This window comes from Manis javanica, chromosome 1 (genome assembly GCF_040802235.1).
Source record: "Manis javanica isolate MJ-LG chromosome 1, MJ_LKY, whole genome shotgun sequence".
Lineage (NCBI taxonomy): Eukaryota > Metazoa > Chordata > Mammalia > Pholidota > Manidae > Manis > Manis javanica.
In genome coordinates, this window is record NC_133156.1 from 68,880,261 (window position 1) to 68,891,748 (window position 11,488).

The window sequence follows — 11,488 nt, forward strand, 5'->3', positions numbered from 1 at the left end:
TAATGCAATGAAAAGAAGGGCCTCGAACCAAGACTACTGTATCCAGCATGAATATCATTTAAATATGAAGGAGGGATTAAACAATTCCCAGACAGGCAAAAGTTGAGGGAATTTGCCTCCCACAAACCACCTCTACAGGGCATCCTACAGGGACTGCTCTAGATGGGAGCACTCCTAAAAAGAGCACAGAACAGAACACCCAACATATGAAGAAGGGAGGAGGAGGAATAAGAAGAGAGAGAAATAAAGAATCATCAGACCACGTTTATAATAACTCAACAAGTGAGTTAAGTTAGACAGTAAGACAGTAAAGAAGCTAACCCTGAACCTTTGGTAACCACAGACTTAAAGCCTGCAATGGCAATAAGTTCATACCTCTCAATAATCACCCTAAATGTAAATGGACTGAATGTACCAATCAAAAGACACAGAGTAATAGAATGGATAAGAAAGCAAGATCCATCCATATGCTGCTTACAAGAGACTCACCTCAAACCCAAACACATGCACAGATTCAAAGTCAAGGGATGGAAAAAGATATTTCATGCAAACAACAGAGAGAAGAAAGCAGGTGTTGCAATTCTGGTATCAGACAAAACAGACTTCAAAATAAAGAAAGTAACAAAAGACAAAGAAGGACATTACATAATGATAAAGGGCTTAGTCCAACAAGAGGATATAACCATTATAAATATATATGTACCCAATACAGGAGCACCAACATACCTGAAACAAATACTAACAGAACTAAAGGAGGAAATAGAATGCAATGCATTCATTTTAGGAGACTTCAACACAGCACTCACTCCAAAGGACAGATTCACCAGACAGAAAATAAGTAAGGACACAGAAGTACTGAACAACACACTAGAACAGATGGACCTAATAGACATCTACAGAACTCTACATCCAAAAGCAACAGGATACACATTCTTCTCAAGTGCACATGGAACATTCTCCAGAATAGACCACATACTAGGCCACAAAAAGAGCATCAGTAAATTCCAAAAGATTGAAATCCTACCAACCAACTAACTTTTCAGACCACAAAGGCATAAAACTAGAAATAAACTGTACAAAGAAAGCAAAAAGGCTCAAAAAACATGGAGGCTTAACAACACACTCCTAAATAATCAATGGATCAATGACCAAATCAAAATGGAGATCCAGCAATATATGGAAACAAACGACAACAATAACACTAAGCCCCAACTACTGTGGGACACAGCAAAAGCAGTTTTAAGAGGAAAGTATATAGCAATCGAGGCATATTTAAAGAAGGAAGAACAAACCCAAAGAAACGGTCTAATGTCACAATTATCGAAATTGGAAAAAGAAGAACAAATGAGGCCTAAGGTCAGCAGAAGGAGGGACATTATATAATAAAGATCAGAGAAGAAATAAATAAAATTGAGAAGAATAAAACAATAGCAAAAATCAATGAAACCAAGAGCTGGTTCTTTGAGAAAATAAACAAAATAGATAAGCCTCTATCCAGACTTATTAAGACGAAAAGAGAGTCAACACAAATCAAATCAACAATATCAGAAACGAGAAAGGAAAAATCATGACGGACCCCACAGAAATACAAAGAATTATTGGTGAGTACTATGAAAACCTATATGCTAACAAGCTTGGAAACCTAGGAGAAATGGACAACTTCCTAGAAAAATACAACCTTCCAAGACTGACCCAGAAAGAAACAGAAAATCTAAACAAACCAATTACCAGCAACAAAATTGAAGCGGTAATCAAAAAACTACCAAAGGACAAAACCCCCGGGCCAGATGGATTCATCTCAGAATTTTATCAGACATACAGGGAAGACATTATACCCATTCTCCTTAAAGTTTTCCAAAAAATAGAAGAGGAGGGGATACTCCCAAACTCATTCTATGAAGCTAACATCACCCTAATACCAAAACCAGGCAAAGACCCCACCAAAAAAGAAAACTACAGACCAATATCCCTGATGAATGTAAATGCAAAAATACGCAACAAAATATTAGCAAACCGAATTCAAAAATACATCAAAAGGATCGTACACCATGACCAAGTGGGATTCATACCAGGGATGCAAGGATGGTACAACATTCGAAAGTCCATCAGCATCATCCACCACATCAACAAAAAGAAAGACAAAAACCACATGATCATCTCCATAGATGCTTAAAAAGCATTTGAGAAAGTTCAACATCCATTCATGATAAAAACTCTCATCAAAATGGGAATAGAGGGCAAGTACCTCAACATAATAAAGGCCATCTATGATAAACCCACAGCCAACATTATATTGAATGGCGGGAAGCTGAAAGCTTTTCCTCTGAGATCGGGAACTAGACAGGGATGCCCACTCTCCCCACTGTTATTTAACGTAGTACTGGAGGTCCTAGCCACGGCAATTAGACAAAACAAATAAATACAAGGAATCCAGATTGGTAAAGAAGAAGTTAAACTGTCACTATTTGCAGATGACATGATATTGAACATAGAAAACCCTAAAGAATCCACCCCAAAACTACTAGAACTGATATCGGAATAGAGCAAAGTTGCAGGATACAAAATCAACACACAGAAATCTGTGGCTTTATACACTAACAATGAACCAACAGAAAGAGAAATCAGTAAAACAACTCCATTCACAGTTGCATCAAAAAAAATAAAATACCTAGGAATAAAACTAACCAAAGAAGTGAAAGACTTATACTCTGAAAACTAGAAGTCACTCTTAAGAGAAATTAAAGGGGACACTAACAGATGGAAACTTATCCCATGCTCGTGGCTAGGAAGAATTAATATCATCAAAATGGCCATCCTGCCCAAAGCAATATACAGATTTGATGCAATCCCTCTCAAATTACCAGCAACATTCTTCAATGAACTGGAACAAATAATTCAAAAATTCATATGGAAACACCAAAGACCCCGAATAGCCAAAGCAATCCTGAGAAAGAAGAATAAAGTAGGGGAGATCTCACTCCCCAACTTCATGCTCTATATAAAGCCACAGTAATCAAGACAATTTGGTACTGGCACAAGAACAGAGCCACAGACCAATGGAACAGACTAGAGAATCCAGACATTAACCCAGACATATATGGTCAATTAATATTTGATAAAGGAGTCATGGACATACAATGGCAAAATGACAGTCTCTTCAACAGATGGTGCTGGCAAAACTGGACAGCTACATGTAGGAGAATGAAACTGGACCATTGTCTCACCCCATATACAAAGGTAAACTCAAAATGGATCAAAGACCTGAATGTAAGTCATGAAACCATTAAACTCTTAGAAAAAAACATAGGCAAAAACCTCTTAGACATAAACATGAGTGACCTCTTCTTGAACATATCTCCCCGGGCAAGGAAAACAACAGCAAAAATGAACAAGTGGGACTATATTAAGCTGAAAAGCTTCTGTTCAGCAAAAGACACCATCAAAAGAACAAAAAGGAACCCTAGAGTATGGGAGAATATATTTGAAAATGACAGATCCGATAAAGGCTTGACATCCAAAATATATAAAGAGCTCACATGCCTCAACAAACAAAAAACAAATAACCCAATTAAAAAATGGGCAGAGGAACTGAACAGACAGTTCTCTAAAAAAGAGATACAGATGGCCAACAGACACATGAAAAGATGCTCCACATCACTAATTATCAGAGAAATGCAAATTAAAACTACAATGAGGTATCACCTCACACCAGTAAGGATAGCTGCCAACCAAAAGACAAACAACAACAAATGTTGGCAAGGCTGTGGAGAAAGGGGAACCCTCCTACACTGCTGGTGGGAATGTAAATTAGTTCAACCATGTGGAAAGCAGTATGGAAGTACATCAAAATGCTCAAAACAGACTTACCATTTGACCCAGGAATTTCACTCCTAGGAATTTACCCTAAGAATGCAGCAATCAAGTTTGAGAAAGACAGATGCACCCCTATGTTTATCGCAGCACTATTTACAATAGCCAAGAATTGGAAGCAACCTAAATGTCCATCAATAGATGAATGGATAAAGAAGATGTGGTACATATTCACAATGGAATATTACTCAGCTATAAGAAAAGGGCAAATCCTACCATTTGCAGCAACATGGATGGAGCTGGAGGGTATTATGCTCAGTGAAATAAGCCAAGTGGAGAAAGAGAAATACCAAATGATTTCACTCATCTGTGGAGTATAAGAACAAAGGAAAAACTGAAGGAACAAAACAGCAGCAGAATCACAGAACTCAAGAATGGACTAACAGGTACCAAAGGGAAAGGGACTGGGGAGGATGGGTGGGTAGGGAGGGATAAGGGGGGGGGAAGAAGAAGGAGGGTATTAAGATTAGCATGCATGGGGGGGTGGGAGAAAGGGGAGGGCTGTACAACACAGAGAAGACAAGTAGTGATTCTACAACACTTTGCTATGCTGATGGACAGTGACTGTAAAGGGGTTTCTAGGGGGGACTTGGTATAGGGGAGAGCCTAGTAAACATAATATTCATCATGTAAGTGTGGATTAATGTTAACAAAAAAAAAAAAAAGCAGTTCCTGTGTGGTGACCTCCAATGAGTTCTACACAATGGTATAAAGGGCATATAAAAGTGTAGGCAAAGGGTTTGTTTGTGTTTATACAGAGGATCAAAGCCTAATTTGGCTACCCCGAAAATAAACTAAGATACGATACGAAAAAGAACTTCCAACATCAGCACTCTCGGGAAGACTCATGCCAGAAGATGATCATCAAAAAAACCCAACAAAGATCCACGCACTGCTACAGGTGTAGATGCACTCATCCCACCGGTTCCTGGACTTGCCATGGGAATGAAGAAGGAGATATCTAAGCTGGCCTGTGCGTACAGTAAAACAACAAATTTGACTGGATCTACACTGTTGGAACTCAACCAAGAATTAGGAGAAGCGCAAATTGTAGTGCTCCAAACAAAATCTTACAACTACAGACTATTTACTGTTAAAAGAACATATGGGATGTGAACAGTCCCCAGGAATGGGTTGTTTTAATTTGTCTGATTTCTCTCAGACTGTTCAAGTTCAGTCGGACAATATCCACCATATCATAGATAAGTTTTCACAAATGCCTAGGGTGCCTAACTGGTTTTCTTGGTTTCACTGGAGATGGCTGGTAATTATAGGTATGCTTTGGTTATGTAACTGTACTCCTATTATGTTAATGTGTGCGCAATTTAATTAGTAGTTTAAAACCTATACATGCTGAAGTTACTCTACAAGAAGGTATGTCAAAGAAATAATCAATCCTCCCATGTTTTCTTCCATATGCTACCTCTATAGCTTTTCTTCTTCCTTCCTAATTACAACCCCTAAATAGAATTCGTGCCTCATATCGAATTTACCGTGTATCACAATTCTTCCAAGTGGTAAAGATACCTCAAGACAAATGCTGGGCATAGAAGCCACAGGGCATAAATATGCAAAGAAGTAAAAAACTAACCTTTTCAAACAATAAGGCTTCTCTCTCACTTACCAACTTTACATTTCCCTGTATGGCCCCGGAAGATGACTGGTTAGCCAGAGACGGGTAAGATTCCTCAAGGGAGGAACAACCTAAGACAGGCACAGTCACAGGGGGGCCATCAGGTGAGAAATTGGGGATCAACAGAGGTGAGGCTTAGAACCTCACTCCCCCGCTGTTCTGAGAGAAATCTTCTGCATACGTGGATGTTTTATTGCCCTTGTCTAGCTTGGATTAACACATAGTCTACAGGCACACACCTGATCATCTACATTTGCTCTCTTACAACACTAAACTATGTTTTCTACCTTTATCTTGCATCTACCTACCACTTTAGCATTTTATTAAAAATAATAATAATAAAGAGAGAAATGTGGTATCCACATATAAATCAAGTATAAAAATCAAACGAATATTCATATTTGAACTGGCTGTTTATAGTTCATAATGCATAATCAAATCCGAAAGTTTCTGTGATGACTGCCCTTGTACTGTTCACCATGTAACTTATTCACTATGTTAGAATTTGTTCTCCATGTAAGAACTTGTTCGTTATGCTTCAGAAGATTAGAGACTGACGAAAATTAGGCTTGGGGTGGATTAATGATTATACATTGAGCATTGAGTCCCCTATACAGAATTTTATTGTTGTTAACAACCATTTGAACAATAAATAGGAGAGATGCCCTCACAAAAAAAAAGAAAAAAAAAAGGTACACACTTCCAATTGTAAAATAAATAAGTAACCGGGATGTAATGTATGGCATAAGGAATATAGTCAAAATATTGTAACAACTTGGTATGGTGATAGCTGGTACCTAGAATTATCATGTATATAAATGTTCAATCACTGTGTTGTACACCTGAAACTAATGTAATACTGTGTGTCAACTACCCTTCAATAAAAAATAATTACCTAAAAATAAAAAAAATAAAAATAAATAAAAAAATTTAACCATAACTAAATTTCAAAAGTACAAAAAAATTAGTTAAAAGCTTCCGTAAAGCATGATCGTGAGAAAAGGCAATGTATTTTTATTTCAAAATGAGTTATCCCACATACGATATATAGAATGTTTCCATTACATTTCCTAGTTCTAATGTAATCTTGGAAGAAAAACTTAAAGTTTGGTTCTGTTTTGTTTGTTTTTCTTGGGAAAAGCTGTTCCTTGGGGAACCAGTGATTACGCCTAAGAGTCCTATTGTCTCACTCAAATCTCCTGATGACTTACTGTTTTATCTTAATTCAATTTAAATATCTTGTCATTAAAATTGTATATCAAATATGTCTTAAAATGTAGGAGGTAATAATACCTATCATTGAGAAACAAGGTGTTTCTCAAACAGCGCAAAACTTACAGGTCAGACTCATCTAAATTTAATTACACATCAAGTAAGATTCAACTGTTCAGTTAATTAAGTGGCTAAAATACGTGCATCTTGGAGGAGATAGAGTATTTGTTAAAATCATTTTCTTCGTCATAAAATACAGGATCTAATGAATGGTACCTCCAAACCCATACCAAAAAAGAAAAGGCAGGAATCCAGATAACACAAGTAAATTAAATGATAATTTGCAACTGAGTCATTTCTTGATTCTGCCTGAGAAACAAGAACCAATGTAAAAAGTCTTTTTATAACAATTAAGTCTCCTTCAATAAAATTTCTCTTGGACTCAAGTTTCTTCTTATAAGAAATGATCCCATTAAATGGCATGATTTCTCTTCTCGTATGTTAAGTGTTCTAATTTCTTAACAAGTTAAGTTAGACTAATCACAAAAGCAACTGATTTGCTGCTAGCTAATGTTTAGATGACACATGGACACATAAACATATGAATGTTTGATAAGCAATATGTAAGTTATTCAAACTCATTTATAAATCTATTAAAATCCAAGAAATATTGAAGTTTTTGATATGTCATTCTCAAAAGTCTTGTTTCTAGTAAAATGACACAAAAATTGTGAAATACCAAATAGAATACCTCAATGAAAACAAACATTATTTTTTTTTCCAAGTCCTTCTTCTTTAAAATGAAAGAAGAGAAATGCAACAAAATTATAGTCTGTGAAACAAATTATAACTGAAGGAGATATTTTAAATTATTTCCACAATTGCCCAGAGCAATTTAAGCTTTCTAAAATTTTTCACCCTGTTGAACCAGAGCACTTTAGTTTAACAAAAAGCTTTCTTGAAGTTTTCCACAAAATTTCAAAATAACCTTCTCATCAATAGAAATAAAAAAATGATGTCACTGTGACATTTTTACAGAATGACATTCTGTAAATTTTAATAGAATTCTAACTACCTAATCTTGCTAATTCAGGGTTTTTTTCTTGTTACAGAATAAGCAAAACATAAGGAAAAATGAAACTGGCTTTTCTCAATTATTTAGACTCACAGTTAAGACAAAATTCGGTTTCTAAACCAGTATTTTTAAAGACACGCATTTTACAATTTTCAACTGATTCCTAAAATAATTATTGAAATAAAATTAATCGGAGATAAATATAGGTCTCTATTTAAAGATTCCTTACTAATTGTATTACTAGATGTGAAAGATACATTCCTTTTCAAGCTTAGAGACCAAAAGTCACAACCTTTGCTAGTACTGCCACCTGCTGTTGACTCTAAATCATTTTCTAGGATCTATAAGTAGGAATAAAAACAACCATAATAGCAATGGGCAGACTGGTCTGAAAAACAAGCATAGACACAGTTTTAAAGAAAATTTATATGTAAGCCTCTGATAAGTATTTTCTGACAAAAGATAAAGTTACATAGTAATAAGCCTCTTACTATACAAGAGGAGCATAAGAAGTGACTGAAAAGGCCTCTCAGCCTTTTTGGTTATATATTTGATTGAGGTATAGTTTTTAAAAGAGCATTATTTACACGACAAAAAAAGAGTTGGCTGCATTAATGTGAAGGTGAAAGTAATAAAGTTCTTCCCAGAAGAATTCAGTGATTTCCCTATAATTGGGTAAACCATGTCTAATAAATGAAGGACGATATATAAGCATACATGTAGGGAAATATAAGCACATGTAACAAAATTGGTGAATCCAGCTGAAGGATATATGAGAAATTATTTTTCTAAATAAAAAGCTAGAGAAAAAAATAAAATGCACTCGTATTTTTAATTTGCTTTACCAGCGCAGCTAAACCTCACAGAATTTAAGAGAGCAGTAAAATTATATTAGACAAATTTAATATGTATTTAAAGTCTAAGAAAGGCTGAAATATATTTTTATAGAATATTAAAGCTTTCTTTGTTTTTCCCCATTCTAGAGAAACATGATATACAGCAGCCATGGGTCTTAGGGGAGATGGCTAGTCATGTAGCTGGAGCAGTGACCTAATACTGCCTCTTGGGTAAGGCAGGAACAAAGTGTGTAAAAGAACATGAATATACCCAATACTTTTTTCTTTTACAATTTAACAGCTTCAAACTGACCTATTAGTTGCCTTGAAAGTGTTATCAGTGTGCTTCCATTTCCCTGTCTATCAAACAGTAAAAACTACAATTGAGAATTTCATATTCATGAAGATATTATTATTACATTTAAAAGAAAGAAAATTCATGTTAAAGTTACTCATTTTTTACCAAGAAATCTAAGATTTGCATAATAGCTTTTGGGTTGTCTGTCCAACCCTGTTTCCTTGGATTCTGCCGCCCACCTCCCCTATCCATAATTTACATTCCATGACCCTACCTGATCATAACATACCGCCTAGTGCTGCTTTCTTCTAGGGGTTCAGAATTGGGATTCAGAAAGGATAATTCAGTCTCTGATGTTTTTTGAAGTGGTGACAGGTAAACTCAAGAGCTATGGGGTTATCATTGAATACAAAATTCAGGGAAAAGCAGAGAGAAATGTCCATGTGCAAAGAAAAGATAAGAAAAGACGTGTACAGAAAAAAAGGAGAGATGAAAACACAAAAAGGTAGAGAAGGAATAATCCCTGCCCGATTTCTCATCCTATATGACAGTACTTCCTGACCATGGGCTCCACGATCTTCCCCTGTTATCCATACACCCACCTTCTCCCATTGTACTCACACTAATTTGCTATGGGTTCTATTTCTTGAAGCCAAAATCCTTGACTCCAACAACTTTTTGACACAAGAGAGGTAGGGAAAATTTTCATACTACAAAAACAGAATCCTATCTAATAATTTAAAAACTGAAAGGTACAGACATTGTCCATGAAAAACAATTTTTGCGATAAGCACCCTCCACAGAAAAACAGTATCTTGAGCATAGTCTATACCGAGGAATTACAATGGTGCCTGTGATAGATGGTATTATTTCTTCAAAATATTCACTCTCTTTCCTTATTCCCTCTCAAGTAAACTCTCCCTAAGAATGACATAGTATTTCCCACCACCACAATCTCAGGCTTGGCCACATGACTTGCTTTGGCCAACCCAAAGTAAGCCCAAGCAACTTGTGCCATTTTAAGCAGGAACTCGCATGCCATCTTGCAGTTTACAGAGGCTTTCCTTTTTCTCTGACCACACAAGAAAAACAACACTGAGTTTGTGTTACAATAATGTGAAGATATGTTACATTCAACCTGCAAGAGATACGTAACATGAAGAAGAAATAAATTTATATTGTTGTCATCATTGAAATTTTGGAGTTGATTGGTACCATGGTGTAATCTGGCAAAAGCTGACTGGTGCATGTCTCAAAAAAATTCTCTTCATAAATAAAAGCCAATGAATAAGAAAGTAATTATTTAATTATGAAGTTCATTTAAATACTGCCAATAAGCTTATATTTTAAATAAGCTCTTTTAGTTTTCAAGCTATCATACTGTTGATGATTTTGAGGATCTTTACACATAATACTTACCAAAGGATATATTTACTACTTCCTCTGTATTTCTAAGAATTGCCAACAGATTTATCAAAAAGACATGTTTCTTCTTATAATATACTCAAAGGTAGTCTAATTTTAACATATGTACTTTATAAGAATCTGTGAATATCACAAGGTTTTTCAAAATAATATATAAATTGAGAAAAAGTTCTTAGCAAATCTATAAATCCATCTATGTCATAAAAATCTGATAGCAAGTGTTTTGATTCTTCCAAATAGCACAAACCAAAAGCAATTGTTAATACCACTCCTGTATTCTCAGTCATTTTATAACACCAATGGACTTAAGTCTTATATGAGCCAGAAATTTTGCTTAAGTATATTTTTCTGAAAACAGTGTGTCATATGTAACAGAGAGTTTTGATAACTGGATTAGTTATCAAATAAATGTAAGATTAAATATGAGGCTAAGTCTCTACATTCTGCCACTAAGATTAGCTGTGTGACCTTAGGGAAGGAAGGCTTTCAACCTCTCTAAACCAGAAGAGAAGCTTAGAAAAGTAAGGATAATAATCTATGTCTACAGCAAAGAGTAAGAACCAAATAATATTATAACTCCTTCCCTAACTTAAAAGAAAAGGGCCACATGGTCACAATAGAAGCATAATAAGTTACATCTAATTTTCATAAACCTTAGTGTGAAGACTAAATTGTTGAAGAATCAAGTAGTGGTGGAAACTACTTCTACTTTTTCATTAACCCCAGCATTAAAACCACAATCAACTGTACTAAAGAAAGAATTTTCTCATGTAATTCACTTTTTTTATTCTAGTTGGTCATTTGATAAACACTCTCCATTTCAAGAACAAAAATACATTAGTTGAATGTCCTTAATAATAAAGAGATTAATAATCCCAAACTGTTTTAAATTGCATATGCCAATATTTTTCTAATCTTTGTACATGTATTTACGAGGCACAAATTAAGTAGCTAGCCCAAAGTCATATTTCATATGTACCAGAGTCATATTTTGAGCCAAGGCAAGAAATATTAAAAATCCATTTCCACCAAATATTATCATACCAATATTAGTGAAGCAAAAAGAAACTGGGTAAGAAATGAAATGTAGCTATACCAAGAAAATAATACACTATTATTTCATTAGTATATATCATAAA